Source organism: Sceloporus undulatus, chromosome 1 (genome assembly GCF_019175285.1).
Source record: "Sceloporus undulatus isolate JIND9_A2432 ecotype Alabama chromosome 1, SceUnd_v1.1, whole genome shotgun sequence".
Lineage (NCBI taxonomy): Eukaryota > Metazoa > Chordata > Lepidosauria > Squamata > Phrynosomatidae > Sceloporus > Sceloporus undulatus.
Window position 1 is genome coordinate 225,791,898 of NC_056522.1, and position 19,945 is coordinate 225,811,842.

The 19,945-nt window shown below is 39.9% G+C and overlaps 1 protein-coding gene across 9 annotated transcripts in view; it reads left to right on the forward strand.

The window, feature by feature from the left end:
- GTDC1 (glycosyltransferase like domain containing 1) overlaps window positions 1-19,945 on the forward strand; it is a 280,090-nt gene that overhangs the window by 25,471 nt on the left and 234,674 nt on the right. For 8 of the 9 annotated variants that reach the window (XM_042442163.1, XM_042442191.1, XM_042442154.1 and 5 more), the window contains one exon: window positions 3,808-3,853. The gene's annotated coding sequence lies outside the window, so the exon portion shown is untranslated. Of the gene's footprint in view, window positions 1-3,807; window positions 3,854-16,029; window positions 16,086-19,945 lie in introns of all 9 variants that reach the window. The other variant, XM_042442183.1, reaches the window with a different exon arrangement.

The following is a 19,945-nucleotide window of genomic DNA, read 5'->3' on the forward strand; positions in this document are numbered from 1 at the left end:
CATGTATTTATATTAACATTTTTTAAAAACCATCAATTTTTTCCATGTGTCCTCCATTTTGAAAAATGTGCCCTACATTTGAACATTTTATCCTACATTTGTCCTACATTTGTCCCGGTTTGGAGGTCCAGACTTATGGCAACCCTAACTGTATGTGAACAATTTAGGATCCAGAGATTTGTCCAATTCTGTTGATAGTCCCAATGCATCCAGCAATTGACCAATGAGGTCCAAAACACACTGCTGGAATAATCCAGTCTGAGACCACATGGCTCAGTGCTAGGGAATTCTGGGAACAGTAGTTTTGTGAGACATTTAAACTTTCTCTGTTAGAGAGCTCTGGTGCCACAATAAACTATAATTCCCAGAATTCCCTAGCACTGAGCTGGGGAGTTAAAGTGGTCTCAAACTGGATTATTTCTGCAGTATGTTTTGGATCGAAATCTACTTTAGTTGGGACTATCAGTAGGATCCAGGCCACTTGGTTTACTATGGGTATGTGTGTGTCAAAATCAAAATTGATAATAAAATCATATTTATTTTCTACATATACCGTTTGGTTAAAACATTTGCTTACTCGCAAGAGGTGTACCTGAAGAGGAGAAACCAAAACACAGCCATTGGTTCTCTGATGTGCACACCAAGTTGCTTAAGTGTCTAAAAATGTAATGGTCTGACTCTGACTCAAGCAGACCCATTGAACCAATGGAACTTACACAATTGTTGACTTACTAGATTTCCTTTGAGCCATTAGATCTGCTCTGATTGGACTTAACATTTGGGTTTGGACCATTGATTTAAAATACTGTATGGTGGAAATTACATTTTGGAAACTTGGAAACTACTGTCTTGTGCAAGTAGAGTAAACATACTGTTTAACATACCAAAGGTATGGAGTTTCTGAATCATTTTGAAACATGTGGTTGGTTGCAACTTCTGAAGTACTTTCAAGATTGAAACTAGAACACTGGTTAGCATTTCCATCTCTGTGCCTGCAATTTGCATCATCTCTAGAAAGAAAGCAGTTACTGTCCACTTATCATGCACATATTGAAAGCACATGAATCAAATGTCATGCCACATGTCAGTTTTGGTTGAGGTGCTGGAGAATCTTTTCTTCCTTTTTCACCTCCCAAGAGGTGCAATCTTGGTTTTCCCCATTTCAAAATGAAAAAGCTGTATAGCACATGTAGGTACTTTTTTCTCTAGGTGTTTGGGAGGTTTCTTGACATTTGAAATTTAGAATTTAATCTGAGCAATATCTGCAGGAAGATTTTTTTTTGTAAACAGTCAATAGCTTTAAATGACTTTTACATGTGTTCATTATTGTCTTAGTGAAACTTATTATGAATTAATAATATCCTGTTATTACTGAGCAAATTTTGAATGTATTCTAGTGAAAGGTCATGGTGTTAGTGGTTTTGTTTGTTTGTTTCTAAATTTAACTGTCAGTTTTGTGCATACATGGGTTCTCTAGAGAGATCAGAATAGTTACTCTTTGGACTACAGCTCTGAGCCACTGTGGCCAGTAGTCATTGTGCCTGGAAGATTCTGCAAGTTGTAAATCGAAAGAGTAACTTTACTGAATTCTGAAATTCTAGGGCCTTAATCAAAGAACAGAGTTATTGAAACCACTGGACTTACAGTACCTATGTGTTCTGTGCTGACTAACCACTTAACAGTTAATTGAATAAATCTAGTCTGATTGGGACTAAACATGATTCTAGCCACACATGCCGGAACTGTGGAATATCTGAGTGCTTTACTGAAAGGAGCTTTAGTGAAACCTACTCATTTGCATGAAGTAAGATACTCATTAAAGTGAACAAAGAAGCTCTCTTGTACCTCACCTAATAAGAGTTGTACAGAATGTTACTGTATGACTTTGGTGCCAGTTTTTGTTAATAAACTGGAGAATGCTTACTAGTCACTGGAAAATGGCTTGGGTTGGATTGTCATTGATATGTGGATGAGTAGCAGCTCTGCCTCTTTTTTTTCCATCTACTAGTTTCAGAAAGGCTGTGGAACTCTTTAGTTGGTGTCTTTATGTTGTTTTGAATAGATTAGGGCAGGGGAACTTAGGTCTGTTCAGATAATTAAGGTCAGTGTGGGCAGGGAAATGGATCAATCTAGATGAATGGTTCTACTCACCATGAAAGACCATGTTGGCAGCTTGGGGATTCTTCTGCATTCAGTGCTATCTTAGGAAGCACAGTAAGTTGGAGTGCCTTTTACAAGCTTAAACTAGTATGCCGTCTGCAGTAGTATTAAGAGGAAGATGGCTTCTCTTCAGTTATTTGTCTACTGGTGCCATCCAGAGTAGACCAGTGTAGACTATATAGGGTTGCTATAAAAGATAGTCTGGAAACTTCAACTGAGGCAGAAGGTGAACCTTTAGGGCCTGACTCAGCTGATCAGGTGAAAGAGGTCTCTGGTTTCAGAAAGTAGCTATTGCACATTTCAATTTGACTCTATGTTACTTGGAGCCCCTAAGGGAGCCCTGGTGGTGCAGTGGTTAAATACTGCAGCCACTCACAGCCACAAGGTTGTGAGATCCATCCCAGGAAGGGCTCCAGGGCCCCCTCAGATTTGCATCCTTCTGTAGGTTGCTAAAATGAGTACCCAGTTTGTTGGTGGCAATTAGCTTATTCATTCTAGCCACAGCATTACAGAGTGCTAGTTTATTGAAGAGCAGTATAACAAATTTACTTGCTATTGCTATTGCTAACATGTTTCAGCTGATATAAAGAAGTTCAACTTAAAATTTGTATTTTGAAATTGATTTCATATTTCTTCAGAACTGAGAGTTGGGAATGGATGGATGACATAATTTTTCTTTCTTTCTCTTACTACATGAATGTAAGGAAAGATCACAGAGAAACGCTCTCATGACAACAACTCTCACACTGCAAATGGAAGCTCCTTCCATGCACAAAGCAATATTGGATGTCTCCTGTGTTCTTTTGGAAAATAGTCATACAGAAAGGTTATGATGTAGAAGCCTTAATTTTGGTTTTCGTCAATAAGCTTAAAGGACCTGATGAAACTCAAGGAAGTCTGAGGAAAGTTAATTGTAGATTCAAAATTACAGTATAAAAATCTACCAACATACAAGTTTTCTTTAGGAATATAATTGATAGGTTTGTATAAGGTAGGGGCTCTGTATAAAAACATTGTTGTTTGTAGAGTGTGCTTATTCTTGCAAATGGAATGTACGTATATCTTCTTTTGAGAAACTCTCATGGTAAAACTTGCAGTTCTGATGGTAAAGCTTGCCCTTCTGGTATTTGATACTTGCTAGGTTCGTCATAAAAATAAAAACCTATAAACACTTTATGGAGGAAGAATTATTGGTAGGATTCTAATAATACATTTAAAAGTATTTTTTAAAAGCTCTGTTTATAGACCTGTGCAAGAGACAACTCTGCATCCCTTGAAGGGTGCCTAGGTTCCATTAATTTCACTGAGGTCTCAAGCATATATAAATAAACGTGGGATAGCAGCTGCTGTGTTGAATTTCTGTAATACACCGTAGACAAAGTATTCCTCATGGGATTTCGATAAATTTAGAATGGACTCCTATGTAGCTGTGCATTTACTGCTTTCAAAACAGGGTGTGTAAATATCGTCCACCATATTCTAGCTTTAAACCTGCTGAGAAGTGTGTGTTGTATTTCTTGCAGATCTAGCTGCAATAGAAGATTTCTCCTTTTGTGTAATTATTCAGCAACCAGTTTCTATATGACTTTATATTTCTGTGCTGTTAATGAAAATATTCTTCTGTTTCTCCCTTTCTTTTTCTTTTAGAACACAGAATATAAGAAAAAAGGTGTTGTGTGGAAGTCTCCATAAAGTAAGTTATTTTCTTCAGTTTTTGCTACTGTATGTTGATATTGTTTCCTGACACAAAAACATTGTGTTTCAGAATTAAGCAAAATACATGTAACTATTTTCTTCATATCAAAATTACATATTTTTCTGTTGCAGTCACAAAATTTCAGAATGACAGTCCGAGAGAATAACAAGTCACAGATAACAAAAATTAAGCATTTGTCACTTAGAATAGTTCTACTATCTCTCAAATGTACATAGATTAGATTTGACAGATAGATATGCCTTGTATTTTTTCAGGTGGTACTCGGCTTCGATTCAAATTCATAAACATAAATAGATGAAAGGAACTTGCTCAACCTCTGTGTCTTCTCTGCAGTTAAAAGAGCAATTACAGCCTGTGCTCCTGCTAAGTAACTTTAGTGGCCTTTGCTAAGTAACTTTAGTGGCCTTTTGTATGTTGGAATGCATTTGAATGTAACCAATATAAAGAGTAGAATTCAGAGGCCTAACTGTGTTAGTCTGGAATATCGGGATCTTGTAGCATCTTTGAAACTAAGTGCGTGAAAGAAATTGTAGCATGAGCTTTTGTAGTCTTGATCTATTTCCTCCACAATGGACACAATTTCACCCCATGCATCTGAGTAAGTAGATCAAGTCTACAAAATGCTACAATTTCTTTCATACCCCACACAAACAGGCCAAAATAAAGCTGCTTTGGGCCACTTTAGAAGTGTGCTGTTTAAATGATGCATGCATCCTAAGAATCTGGAAGCTGCACCAAAGCTGTGCTCCAGTCCTTAGTACTGGATTGTGGCATTGGCGTGGCTTCCGGTCTCTTAGGATGCATGCATCATTTAAATAGCATACCTCCAAAGTGGCCCAAAGCAGCTTTATTTTGGCCTGTCTGTATGGGGCCAAAGTCACTGTAAAGAGTGCCAGTGTTTATGTTGGGCTGTCTTTACCTGCTTTGTGCAGTGATGGTGGCAAGAGAAGGGGACACACAAGACTAATCATTACTCCCAATATCAAAGTTTTTTCTACTACATTAGAATATTTTCCTATTTATCATGGGATTGTAAACTTGTGTGGTCTTCTAGAAGTACTGTAATTTCTGAGATTCTTCACTGTTGGTTGTATTGACTAAGGTTAATGTGACTTGCTATCCAAGCACATATATTAGAGAGAAAGCTTATTGACACTTCCCTTGTCATTCAGGAGGTTTGACAGCTTGTTTATAGATTGAGTGGGGAACCCCCAAACCTCATTCAACTGCGGGATGACTGTTCAGCCATGATGCTTCCTGGACACCCACTTCTCAGAGTGATTGAATTGTTTTGCCCTGAAATACCATCTTGGTACCATCCAAGTTGAAGTCAGACCACAACTTCAATCCTTCTTTCTTCTCTCTGACCCAAATGGGAAGTCTGCTGTCCTAGCATGTCCGGAGGTCTGCACAGTCTTCTCTCTCCCAATGCAATCATGACTGGCAGCAGCAGTCAGTGTGAAGGTCTTCCCCACCACTTGTTACCTGCCTGAAATTTTTGCATTCAAAGCATGGTTTTCAAACAAGGCTATGGCCCCTTTCCAGTGTGTGACAGTATATTAAAAGGGCTGTCCCACTTTTTAATACCATATATAGAGTGGAAAATTACAGATTTCCAAGCTGGATTTAGAAAAGGAAGATGCACTAGGGATCCTATTGCAAACAAATGGTGAATAGTGGATTGCACAAAATAATTTCAGAAGAAAATCAGTCTATGCTTTATAGAATATAGAAAGGTTGATCATGAAAAATTATGGATCACTCTTTAAAAAACAGGTGTGCCACAACATTTGATTGCCTTGATGAACAATCTCTACAAGAGGCTACTATGGACACCAAAATCCAGGGATGCTCAAACCTCATTAAATACAATGATGCAGTACAATGGTTTTCCTTAAAGAAAATAGCAAAATCCAAGGTTTGCTTTTTTGGAATTTATATACCGTATTTTAAAAATATTTTCAAGCTGTGGATACCTGAACCTGTGGATAAAAAAATCCGTGGATATGGAGGGATATGGGTACGCTTGAATAAAAATGTATTTGCCTACTGTTCAGTAGACAGTGTCTTTTGCTACAATTTGAATAATAAATAAGTTTTCACATGACTTGATGCAGAAGTTGACCTCTCAGTGTTTCGTAAAGAGTTAAAGATGTGACTATAGGAGGAGCCATTTTTTTAAATTATAGCATTAATGTTGTTACGTAGTTGCTGTGTAACAATATATTTGTTCTTTCCGGTGCAAAACCACTCCAAAATTGTCTTTATGTACAATCACTGAACAGTTCATAGTTGCTTGTGAAAAGTTATTTGGAAAGCTCACCCTTGACTTCATCAGCTGTTTTTAGAAACCTTACTAAAATACAGGGGCTGCAGTCCAAAGAGCCTCCACTGCTTTTCTTTTCATTCTACCAGCAACATCTTGTACTGCCCAGAAAACTGTTTTTCAGATATCCCCTAACTTTCAAAAGCATTTTGTCAATAGAGAGGTGAGACTGCTGAGTGGGGGACAGGGGAAGGACTGTCAGAAACCACATTGCAGTCTCCTAGGTTACTGTCTCCAGAAGCTTAGTCATTCAGTGAGGAAATGAATAATAGAAACTCTGCAAAAATAATGTGTAGTTCTATCTTGTTGAGAAAACCTGTGATACTCAAATGTATGTTGCTTCACTCTTTGTAATAATGGTTCCTTTAACAAACAGGACAACCTTGCTTCATCAAAAGTATGCTATGTGTGCCAATACAGTAATAGTTCCCGCTAGAGCAGAACCATTGAATTAATTGCTGAATGGCAAGTCCGCATTTAATAGAATTATAAACTTGAGTGTCCATCTAGAACAGAGATGGGCAACTTTCAGCCCCCCAGATGTTTTGGATTACAGCCTCTGCATCTTTTAACTGTTGATCATGCTAGTTTGAGGTGTTCGGAGCTGTAGATCAAAAAATTGGAAGCCCAGATATTTTGGCCCTGGTCTCATAGAATCATAGAGTTGGAAGAGACTGCAAGGGCCATCCAGTCCAACCCCCTGCTATACCTGTGTGTGTGTGTGTGTGTGTATAAATACACACCTTAGGCAATGTTCCTAAGATGTTTTTCAACAGAGAGATTACGTATGGAATCTGCACATACCATAATGGGACTATGGGTAGGGTTGGTATAATTTTAGTTCTTACTTTAAACTGGGGATAAGCTGCTGGATGGTAGAAGCTACAGAGTTGTACCCATTTCTCTAAGTTCAAGTTCCCTTAATATTGGTGGAACTCAGATTCCTCTAATTTGTGTAAGAGTGCAACCTGTGATACCGTATATGCTTGCCTATAAGTTGACCTCATGTGACCCTTAGGGACAAAATTATGGACTTTGGATTTTGCTATGGCCCATGGATAAGTCGAGGGTAAAATTTAGGGGCATGTAACAAAGTATCTAAAAGATGAAGCAAAGGGAAATAATGCCAGTGCACTTAGAAAATTCCAGAAGGCATAACTGTTCGTGCTGGATGAGCAAGTAGAAAGGGATCAGTGCTTCCAGAAAGAATGACACTCTTGCCTTTCAACAGAGGATAGTTCCTTTTTTATATAAGAGTCAAAGTACAGTTGTTACATTCACCATGGATAAGTCGACTTGGGGTTTTTGGGTCAATTTTTGACTAAAATTTCTAGACTTATACATGAGTATATACAGTAATATTGTTGTTTGCATGATTTTTCCCTGATATGTCTCAAAGTTTTAAGGTAACTAACATTATTGAAACCCTGAAAACCCTGAAATATGCAAACAAAATCTTTTGTTTTTGAAACTGATCCTATATCGATTATAATTTCAGTTTATAAAAAGTTATAATCTATCAGTGTCTTTGAAAAGTAACTGAATTCTGGCTTGGGAAGATCTTTGAGGAAAGTATTTTTAGATCTCCAAAAAATCTTGTGGGATTTCATTTCTTTTTTTCTTATATGGATTTGTCACACAGGAAGTAAAGTTATCAGGGCTCTCTTGTTTGAGTATAAAAATGATAGAAAGTAAGGTCCTGTACAAATGGGCAGGAAGGGGCAGCGAGATGCCTTTCTGTCCTGGATCGGTGCCATGGCAAACGCACGCCACAGCACCGATCCAGTTTTTCCAGCTCTTTATTGTGCCTGCGAAGTAGCACCATAGCTGTTGCCAAAGGGACGTCATCATGACATGTGCCATCTGAGTGGGTGTGCACCAAGATGGCGCCTGGGCAGCACGGGGAGGGCTGTGAGCGTGGGGATGCTCAGCCCTCACCCCGCTGGCAGGACAGCACTTTTGCCCGTCTGTACTGGGCCTAAGTGAGTGAGAAAACGATCCCTAAGGTATATAATTACTGACCAAACTGGTCCTTTTTATGTCAGGAGTAGTATTCCAAATGTGTTCTAAAGCAAAGAAGGCAGTGTAGGTATTGAGTCACTTGTATATACCATGGCATTGGGTTTGGTTATAGCTTTATGGTAGTTATCAAGGAAGGCCATAGTGTCATGAATGATAGTTTCTGTAAATAAAAGCAAAATCCCCTAATGTCTTTTATAGGTCAGTCTCAATCTGTGCAGTGTTGCTTATTCCCAACTATGGGTAGAGGGCTGTAGCATATCTGTGCAGATTTATGCATATCTGCTTCAGTGTAAATCTAATTGAGTTCAGTGGTATCTGCATACAGCATGTGAATCTACACACAGCTGTGTGAAAGACTGCAGTGTAAAGTAGATAAACTTCACTGTCTTCTTGAAGAATTGTTTCTTTTTCCCTGTAGTGCTATACCTCTTGGTTGATGCTTTGTAAATATTGTTAAAAGTGTAGTTGCAAAGCTGGATCACATGAGCAGTTCACTTAAGCCAATATCTCATTTGAAACCATGGAGAGTTACCATCAGTCATTGTGAGCAGTTCTGCACTACATGAACCAATGATCTGTTTGGGTATAAACTAACTTCTTGTGTTCCTGTAAGATGGAGGAAGTGAAAGAATTTTATGTACTTAGTTGGATTTCATTTGTGCCCTTTGTGGCATAACCATGGAGTCAAATATGTTTGCTTACTATTAGACCTTGGAAAAGTTATTTTTTTCTGATTATAACTCCCTGGCTCCCTTAGGCAGCAAAAGTCATGGCCCATACTGGCTAGGGAATGCTAAGAGTTCTAATCCAAAAAGGCATTTTCCCCACCAAGCTCTATTTACAGCTTCCAATCCCTATCTTTGCAGATACTGTTGCCCCTGCATCAATAAAGGGATGTCTTTCTTTCTTTCTTTCTTTCTTTCTTTCTTTCTTTTTTGTAGTAAATTAGATCATGGAGCAAACAGGTTTATGGTTTGTGGAGCTTGTTTAGAAAATGCTAGGTGTACTACTGTGTTTCTATCTCAAATCAATTCAAAATCAGTAACCTGGACTCTCCCCAATATAATCTCTCTGCTTGCACTGAAGGTGCATTTTACAGAGTCATAACACAAGTCTTGTAATCATCAGTGGTTACACTGATTTGCTGTATAGCAATGTGATATCTACTTGTAGGTACAGTTTCAAACTGCTATGGCATTTTTCTCACTTCCGTCTTAATCAGCAGTGGTGTTTCTTCCCCTCCTCCTTTTCTTTTCTTCTTTCAAAATATAAAGCCACCTGCTCATTTTCATTTGAACATTGGGTTCCACATTAGAAAAACATTTGCAAAATCAGCATACTGTAAAAAGTCCCATTCTATTCAGAATAGTTCAAAGAGTAGTTGTAAATGTTGACCATTAACAACAAGCCCCCTTTTAACCACATAGTCTCCAGGAATTGACTTATTACCAATATAAAAAACCATGGTACAACCCAGCTGCTGCTTCTCTTCTTAATTTCCAGTAATTAATTTATTACCAAAATAAAAGCACTACACACCCTAGCTTTTTCTCTCCAATTAATTTATTAGGCAAATAAAATCACTGAACACCTCAGCTATTTCTCCGCTCTCAAAATCCAGCAATTCATTTATTAACAGGAAATCATTACATACCCAAGCCCTTCCTTTCTCCTCATCTTGTTTCCAGTATAGCAGTTAATTTCTTATAACAAGTTTATTTTATAATTTTGTTTGCTTTTTTATTAGTGTGCTGTATCTCTGACCCCTTTAGCACAAGAGGATCAATGTGGAAGTGTGGCTGGAAAGCTGGGCTCAAGTTCTCACTTGGTGGCAAAACTTGATGGTGGTCAAGCTAGCTTTCATGCAGAGGTTTTGTGCATTGCCTGCATTGCCATGCTTAATAAGGCTAATGCAGGTCAGGCTAAGAAACTACTTTTATCACCTTGTCAGAAGGATGGAATACAAATATGATAAATAAATCAACAGTTGGTTGTGAGATTTGTTGTTGTTATGTGCCTTCAGTTTGTTTCCAACTTATGGTGAGTATGGAGTGATGGACGGGTCACCCACTTCGAGTAACAGTGCTACTCAAAGTGGTGGTCCTTGAACTGTAAAGTGCCAGTCCCCGAGCCATTGGCTGACAGTCCCTGCAGAGTTTCCAGGAGAGAAAGAAACAATTGTATCCAATAAGTCTGTTGAATAGACACTACTATGGTGCTGATCCCTGGTACATACATTGGGGAAAATAAACTCCTGGTCTCTCGTATCACACAGCTTAATCAGCACTGGCTGTGCAAACATCATAATAAAGAGAGCGGGTGGACATAGAATGCGATCCTTATCCTAACCCAACAAATTATTCAGTATGTCACACTGATCTTTGTATAGCTGGGATGGGTATGTTTTGCCCTTACCATTGTTGGACTTTTATTCCCATCATTCCTTGTTAGTATAGCCACTGGTGAGGATGATGATCATTATGGTCCAAGAAAGGAAGGGCAAATGTTGTCCATCCTGATGAATAGCCATTGGATCTCCATATTTTAAGCTTCCAGGAAAGGGAGAGGGGCATCTGAGCAGGGACGTAGCTAGGATTTTAGGAAGGGGGGGGGCCCGACTAAGTGCCCCCATTATAATGGGGGTTGGGGGCAGCGGGGCAGCAGCCCCCCCCCTTTCTTTTTTCTAAGGGGGGGGGGGGCCCCGACCCCCCCCCCCCCCCCCCCCCGGCTACGTCCCTGATCTGAGAATGGAAGCATGACACTGCTGAAAAGCATAGTTTGAGAAAGTTACCTTTTTTGGAGTGCAGTTTCCAATATCCTCCAGTGAGTGTGACCATGATAGCCGATGGAGAAACTAACTTTTCCAAATTCTGTGGAGTGCTACAGCTGGCTTTTTGTATCCATGGATTCTTTATCACAGATTCAAGTATCCACCACTTGAAAGTATTCAATAAATAAATTCCAAAAAGCAAACTTTGATGCCATTGTCATCATTTTACTATCCACTGTATTTAATGGGACTTCAGCATCCACAGATTTTGTTATCCACAGAGGGTACTGGAACCAAATCCCAGCAGATACTTACTAAAGGCCCACTGTATGTATCAAGGTCAGTGAATTATGTTTATTATATATTAGTCCTGTTTATTAGTAGCTGTGAATGTATTTTTAATATTGCAAGCCTCTTGGTAGTGGACACATAGATTGGCGAATACATCCGCACTAACCAATAAATTGACAGAGGCTGGCAGAAAGAAATGTGAAGCCTGGTTTTTCTGGAGGTGGGAGAATGATGTGTACGTTCATGTGTTTTGTATGTATGTTTGTGTGTGTCAGGCCCAGATGACATAAAAGTAGGTGAAAAGAGAGCAGCAGGCACTGGTTGCATGGAGTCGAACGAGTGTCTTTTTTTTTTTTTTAAAGGCAGAGGAGTCTTTCACTCTCTTCAATAAGCTAAAATACCAATCAAACAAACATGCTTAAACCCTCAGAGATTGCCTAGTGAACACATCCAGCTCTTTCCCTGATTCTGCTGAAATTCCATTGGGAAGTTTCCAGCTTCTCATCGAAGGACCACAACATACAACTCATAAATCATTTTCTTCACTGTCATTTTAAAAAGTTTTCTATCACTTTTTCTCACTCTTTTTTTTGAGAAGGAAAGAGGGAGCTTTCGCATCCTACCAAAGAGATAACGGTGCTGGAATAATTCCTCAGTGTGGATATAGATAAGCATACACATATATACTTTCCTTCTGCAATTTTGTGTGCACTGAATTTTATGCAGATTGTGGCTACAGGTGTAGAATTTGATTTGACCCAATCTCTCTCTCTCTCTCCCCCCCCCTTTTTAAAAAAATACTTGGTAAGTATTTTTATGTCTATGAACATTGATTTCAAAAAACTGTTTACAAGTTACACAAAATGCTTGGTTGTTTAGCCAACAAAGCCTCTGTGCTCTTCAGTCATCTGTCTGTCCCTTATATCTTCCAGCCATGTTCTTATAAAAGTTACTTAAACCTTACACACACACACATACACACACACCTCGGGGTGCTTGTGTGTGATTACAAACCAAGATAAATCCAAAGTTTAAACATTGAAATGCTGCATTTGTAATCAAGGCTGCAAATTGAACACAAATGTAAATGCCAAGTACACTTTTTGGAGCCACACAATTTGGTTTATAGAAAAAGATTTGTGGGTTTTTGGGGGGAACAAAATGTATGAGTATGTTAGCTTATGTTCATAAGAATCCACATTCTAACACGGTGGAATGTTTTTTGTTAATGTTCTGAAAACAGTGACTTGCTTTGGTAGAGTTTAATGGAAAGGGAAAATGATTAGCAGTGCTAACTGTGGTCCTTGGGACAGGGTCCATAGGATAGATCTGACTCTGAGATAAGTCAGAGGTCGCATTCCCACTTGCCTATAAAGCGGATCATGAAGCGAATTAAGAGGTGTCATTCCCACTGATGCCCGAATTAGTTCCTCAATGCCCCGGAATCGTTTCCACTGCGATTCGATTCAAAATCGAATTATATCGAATTAGAAAGCGGGGTATGATTCGCGGTATCCGAATGGGAACGAAAGGGTGTCTGATTTGGGAACCTGGAGATGGGAAGAGCAGCGCTCAAGAGGCTGGCCTGGGGGTGTCACCCTCTTTGTTCTCTTTCTGCATCGCCGGTGCCATGTTCTTCCATTCGCATAGCCTTTACCTCCCCTCTGCTCCTCATTCATAGACCGATGGGTGAGGAGAGCCATTGAACACAATTTTTAACTATTCTTTTTTCTTTTTTCACCTCTGCCTGAGCAGCAGATGGGATTTGCAGGACGTCCCTGCTTGATCACCCCCCCCCCCAACAGCCCAGGGAGCAATGGGGGAGGCAAAGCGATTTTGGGGATAGGCGGATCCTTCCAGAGGAACTATGGGATAGGCTTTGCAGGACATCCCTGCTTGATCGCCCCCCCAGACAGCCCAGGGAGCAATGAGGGAGGCAAAGTGATTTTGGGGAATGGACAGCCTGAACGCCCAAGGATCTGAGGAGGGGATCGAGCCTTATCTTCTCTCTTCCCCAAAGATTCTCTCCCCAATAATGAAGCCTGCTGCCTTCTCCTCCTTGATCCGATTTGCCAAGCCTCCTCCTAGTCTGGGAGACACAACAGAAGAGCCTTGGATGCAGCCAATTTTCATTGGCTGCCCTAAAAATAAAAAAAACCCCTAGACTTGTGACGTCTGAAGCCTACGCGCTTGATTGACAGCTTGTGGACACAAATGGGAACGGGGAGCAAGTTAATCCGCTTTAAAATAAAGCAATTTAAAATAAATGGGAACGAAAACAGGGTCTAAATGAATCGAGGTAATTTGCCCCTTTTGGTATTGGAAACAATGGAAAAAAATTGAATTATTCCCAGAACATAATCCGAATCAGAATCGCGCCAATATAATCCGTTTTATCTGCCAAGTGGGAACGCCCCCAGAGACTGCTGGCTCACATCCATCTCCCTCCTCTCCCAATTGAAAGATTGGCTCCCTGATCACCAGCCTGTCAGAGCTGAATTGAAGGTGATGGGGATGAGCATGGAAGTGGTGTGGATTGCTCAGAGGGAGGCTCTGGATCTGCAGGATTCAGAACCCTTCAAGACTTGTTTGACACTTCCAATTGGGTTGAGGATTTAAGCAAGCTCTAAATTCACTTGCTGATATTGTTCTCAATGGGAGGGAAACTGCTGTTAAAATAACAATGGAGAAAGCATGGTAAGAACTTTTTCCTCCTTACTTTCTCCCTGCTGTCAGAGGCCAGCAGAGTTTTGCATGGTGTAGGGGCTTTGAAGTCAGAGCTACCTGCAGTAAACGATAGGCCTGTTATGCCTTGTAAAATGTAAGTAAATCTCCAATTTTTTATACAGTTTTGAGTGGGGTACACAACTCCATTCCCCAAGTCCTTGTGGGTGCTGTGATCTTGCTGACACCACCACGACTCAATTCTTTACCCCTACTGATTTCATAGATGTGGTGCTGCTAGCCATGAGGAAAGAGGGGGTATAACTAGTAAAGGGAATGGAAAGCCTTCTCCCCACTTTTATCTCACTAACCTTATGCAGATTTGATCTTTTCCATGCTGTGAGAGGAAAGCATGGTAGAGTAAAGGCTATGTTGCATATGGATATGTGGTGATCCCCAAGCTGTCATCACAGGGAGTAAAAAGTGGTGCAGTCCTTTTTTAGAGAATGATATCCGACTCAGTAGAGTTTTGTTGTTTATGGGCTTCAACCTTACACCTTCAGTTTTTTCTCTCTGACCTTCTATAAGTCAGAAACTTTCTGAGTGCTTCCAAAATGCAGCATCAATTTAGGCAGAAGACTTTCCTCCAAGTGTGTTCTGCACATGCGAGAAAACGTAAGAGACTATTGGTCCATGACTACAAATAATGAATGGTTATCAAGACAGGACAAAATCTGCGGGTCCTTGGAAGTCATGGAAATCAGCATGTTCTTGCTCATCCTGCTTTGATCTCATTTTTTGTGACCCTTTAAAATGTTTTGTGGGAAAAACCATACTTACCTGCTGTGAAATTTTAATTGGAACTGTATGTATTTTGGGGTTCCATGCAACTACTGATTTTGCTACTTGGGCAATGTTTAGGTTGTAAGGTTACAGCAATACTGTCTATAAGAGATGATTGCTCTTGCTTCCGACCACAGGATTAACTGTTAAGGACAGCATTACCTTAATGAAAATTAAATATTGCAATACTTTGCTGCTATAATAATAACTTGTTATTTATAATTTGTCTCCTTCATTCTGTTTACAAAACACCAACTTTTTCATTATAAAAACTTACACGCTGCACTTCGGATGCATAATACAATTTAATTCAACTTGTAGACATAATTTTGTTCACTATTCACTTGCAAAGCATGCACTACATCTCAACTGCTGCTTCTTTTTAGGAAACAGCTTTTCAAAAGTTATTGTGCCTTTCTTTCTGAATATAAAGTAGTTCTAGTATACTTGGAATGCTTTGGAGTAGATCAGCAAGTCGTTACAGCAAAAGCTTTCAAGAGGCAATATATTAGGAAAAAAGCAGCCGTAGAGATACCTGTAGAGAGCACCAGGCGTGCCCTAAAGCAATAGACAATAATTAGTTGCCTTATTCCCATGCAAACTCTCCCAAGTGTTGATGTTTATGAATTCAGAGTTCAGTGGAATATCATTTTCGAACACTGCCTACTGAAGTTGTTTATACCCATTCAATTTTTAATGTACCTATAAGATGCTTTGATGAGGGCACTTAGCCTGAAGAGACTTCCATGCTTCATCGCACCTCTAGTGATTCTCTCCCCCCCCCCATGCACCCCAAAGTACAAAAAGAAAAGGTAGCCGATGAGAATATTTAAAGTTCAGATTTCCACTTCGGAATGAGTAATCACATATTAACAGTGTTTCCTCTCCCAGTTTCAATGGCTTACTGTGATCTTTGTAATTTCCAAGATGGCTGGAGTGCAAAGTAGTTCCTGCTGTCAGCCTTATCTGAAGTGGGAATGGTTACTGGCAACTTGGGGAGTCCTGACTTATTAATTAATAGATTCCTGCTTCAGTTGGAGATCCCAGTCTGTCATGGTTGTATATTATAGTTTTATGCAATTTGTTAACTGCAGTGATAAATAAGCTGTGAATTGTCTCTGAGCTGTATTGTATCTTGAAAAAAAAGTTTTTTAATTTAAAAAAAAACCTGTTTTCTTTCTGCTCTGAAAACTCGTTTTTAATTCTGATTGTTCATGTTTATTTTCTCTTTGGCAGGCTGTGGAAAGCACACTTTTAACCAGTCCAGAAGCATACAAACAGGCAAATATTGGGTCTGTAGTTTGAAGCTGACTCTTGGGTCTGTAGCTTGAACCTGGGATTTGTAGGACTCACAGCTCTACCTCTGCTGTCAAGATATAATTGAGCTTCTCAGGCCATTCAAAGACTGTCTTTACTCACTGGGAAATGTAGTTTTCTTGTCTCCGAACACTGAGCCTCCATTGATGGAATGGCCAGCCTTAGATCTCACCCTTTTGAACACCCGTTCAAGTCCACTTCATACTAAAGGAGATTTTATTTAGAGAGTACAGTGACATGGGGTAGAGTTGTAAAATAAAACAAACCAGACTTTGGCCTAAATCTACTTTCTACTCTCAGCAAGAAAAGCCATTAAATCAGTTGCGCAATGGGAACCCAACCCTTATGTAAATCCCATTGATTCAGTGGGGCTACTCTTTCTGCTGACAAGTGAAAACTTTTCTGTTCTGTCAGGCTTTTAGAAATTCATTTGGCTGCTTCACTATCCTTTATCTTTTTATAGTTTTATTTTAAACTATCTAAATTGTATAGATAGCTGAATTACATTTTAACTCTGATACAGTATCTAATATGTTTTAATTATGTCTTTGTAAGTCCTGCAAGTTAGTTTGTTTTAATTTTAATTTTTGTTAGCCACCTCAAGTCCCAGTATGGAGGAAAAAAGCAGTGTGTAAATGAATTAATAGTGGCAATGATGATGATGAATATGTAGTTGGAACTAGTAACTTAAGTGGGTAACATTGGGCTACTGATACCTCAGATAGTTCGCTTATAGTACTGGGATAAAGTAATTTTTCACCCTGCTGGTCCTTGCAGTTAAAGGAATGTAAATAGCAATCTGCCATATCTGTTTAATACTGGATTTCTAATGAAATACAGTATCCTCCTCAACAAATCTTCTGTCCTTAGTCCAGTGGTGAATCCTATGTTTTATTAGTATCCATTAATATAGTTGGTCTTTGGGCTTACGTTTATTTACACTATTTATATACACTATTTGTATCCCTTCCTTCCTGTGTTTCAAGGTGGCATACTGATCACTCCCTTGCAGTCCATCAAAAGCAAAAACAAAACAAAACAAAACAATTTATTGCTAGTTCTCCCACGGCCACTTTGTCTTTTCTGGGAAATCTCTCCTTGGAACTCTTGTTTTGTCTAGCTTCAGTCTTCTGCTCAAGTAGGCCCCTGTTTGGAAACATTTGGTAAACCTGTGGGTAACATCCTCTTCTTCAAATATTAACTTGAGGTCTAAACAGATGGGCAGGACGCTGGCAATGGTTCTGACTCGGATCAGTCCTCAGGCCAGTATGGCAACTGGTAGGTGTTCACATGCCCATTTGCAGCTACACAGTGGATCCACCACTGTTGCACTTCTGACGCTATCACATCCTCTCTGAAGGCCCCCACTGTGGCCTGTAAGAGCATAAACGTGGTACCTGGCTGCACCCACATGACCAAGTGCCCCTTTCTAACAGCACTGGTCATGGCAGGGACCATCAGAGAGGATGTGATGGGAGTGGCAGCAGGTAAGAGGCACGTGGGCTATGTGTTCTGTTGGCTGTTGCAGTAGAGTTCAAGAGAAACTCGGTAGCAAACAGAAAGTCTTTTTAGGCAGGATTAAGGGGCTTTGGGGCTGGGATCAGGGTGCATCCACTGCATCCACATCTGGTCTGCTAGATCCTGACCTGGGGCTAATGGCCTGCATTGTCCAGTCAAGACAATACCAGGCTGAGGGGAACATGGGCCTTTTGTCCCATGCAAACAGCTCCTTGGATAGGTCATGTTGGACAACTCATCTATGTTTTTGATAAAGAAGCATGTCAAATGTAGCTTGTTGGGTTTGGCAGTCAACTTCTTTTATGTCAAGTTGTTGGTTGAGCCCTGAGATTTCTGTACCGTAGAGCATCATAGAGCAAGAGTAAATTTCTCACTACACCAGCAAATTCAATCACTCGTTTCCAGTAAGAGGGCAGCAGCGGTGGAGTTCTTTTGCAACTTTTCAGGTGCACTTCTCTCCCTCACACCATTGTGTTCACTACAGCAATACAAGGTGGACAAATCTATATTTAGTCTTAACTTGTGAAGAAGGATGAACTCTTAGTCCAGTGAAATTTAAGTGCTCGGAGAGCTCAGTGAATGTGGCTCTTCTGAAGAGCCAACTAAAAAAAGTACTGCCAGCTCACATGAGAGGGTTGATGATGAGTGCAGGGCTAATTAAAGTTGACATGCTCTTTTTGACAAAACCAGTGGTGAGACAAGCAAATTGCTGCATCCTAATAATAATTAGCACATAATGTAGTGCATCGCCTTTAAAAGAAGCTAAGCAATTCTACAGAGAAGAAGGATCATTAACATATGTGAAGGGGTAAAAAAACCACACTACCTCCTCTGAAAATTACCATTTGAGGAACAATCAGTCAACTGATGAACAGTAGTGTAACTAGCCATAGCCAGGGGGAAGCAGGGACAAAATGAGGGCATTGCCCCAGCACATATGAATTCTGCATCATCATTGAAGTTTCCCCTCAGTCCCCAAATACCTAGCATTGCAGTAACACAGGGGTAGGCAACCTGCGGCCCGTGGGCCGGATGCAGCCCGGCGAGGCCTTGGGACCGGCCCCAGCCCAGTCCTGCCGCCGATTGCCGCCGGGGCCTTTGGCGGGGCAACTGTCTATAGAAGCCTCAGAAACATGCATTTATCTTAACATTTTTAAAAAAATCAGCAAATTTTTCCCCGTGTCCTCCATTTTTTATTTAAAAAGTGCCCTCCATTTGAACATTTTGTCCTATATTTGTGCCGGGTTATTTATTTAATTAATTTCAAAAAAAATTATTTAATTATTTATTTTTTGGCTTCGGCCCCCCAGTTGTCTGAGGGACAGCAACCCGGCCCCCAGCTCAAAAAGGTTGCCTACCCCTGCAGTAACATAACACTTCAGTTGAGTATTTAGAAATACTGTGTAGGCATCCAAAGAAAAGTTTCTAAGAGGATGTAAATCCAGCAAGTAGAAGAGTTCAGGGTGTGAATGGTTTTATTGTCTTACTCTCTACAATATTAGAGATTTTGGGGCTGAAGGAAAATTTAATGGGGGTCAGAATTCTGATGAGGGAGCAATGCCCTCATTGGGCACCTCTTGTAGATACACCCCTGAACATGGTTGCAATCACAATGGAATACAGGGAGTCCTTGTTATCTGCTGGTTTCAGGACCCTCCCCCCGCCATGAATAACAAAATCCGTAGATGTTCAAGTCCCATTGAATACAATGGCATAGTAAAATGGTGTCCCTTACATAAAATAGAAAATCAAGGGTTGCTATTTGGAATTCATACTTTTTTTTGTATATTTTCAAGCTGTGGATGCTTGAATCTGTGGATGAAAAATTCTGTGGATAAGGAAGGCCGACTGTACAGGGATGTGTTAAAAATAATGGGAATGGGCGCTGAAATATGTATTTCAAGAGAAATGGGAAACCTAGTTTCAGTTTTATTCTATTTGCATGTACATTAGTGGAAAGACAATTGTTTCATCATACCTCTGCATCACTTCCCTTGATATATGACAGAAGGTGGGCCAATAGTTTTTTGGGTGTTACTAAGCTCTTGGAAAGGAGCAGAGTTTATTCTGTCTGTGTGGATTGTAGCAGTTCTGTTGTAATATCATCTGTTCCCGGTGATCTATTCTTCTGAAATTTCTCTTATTGCAGCTTCCACTTCACTTTCTAGGATTTGGGTGTCATCTTCATGTGGTTCTTCATTCCATTTGGCATTCATTTTTATTGATCTAGTATGTTCTCTTCTTATCATAGAGCATTCTGGCCCATGTTTTGAATTTCCCTTTGAATTCCCAGATCTTGTGGAAGAAGTCTCTCGTT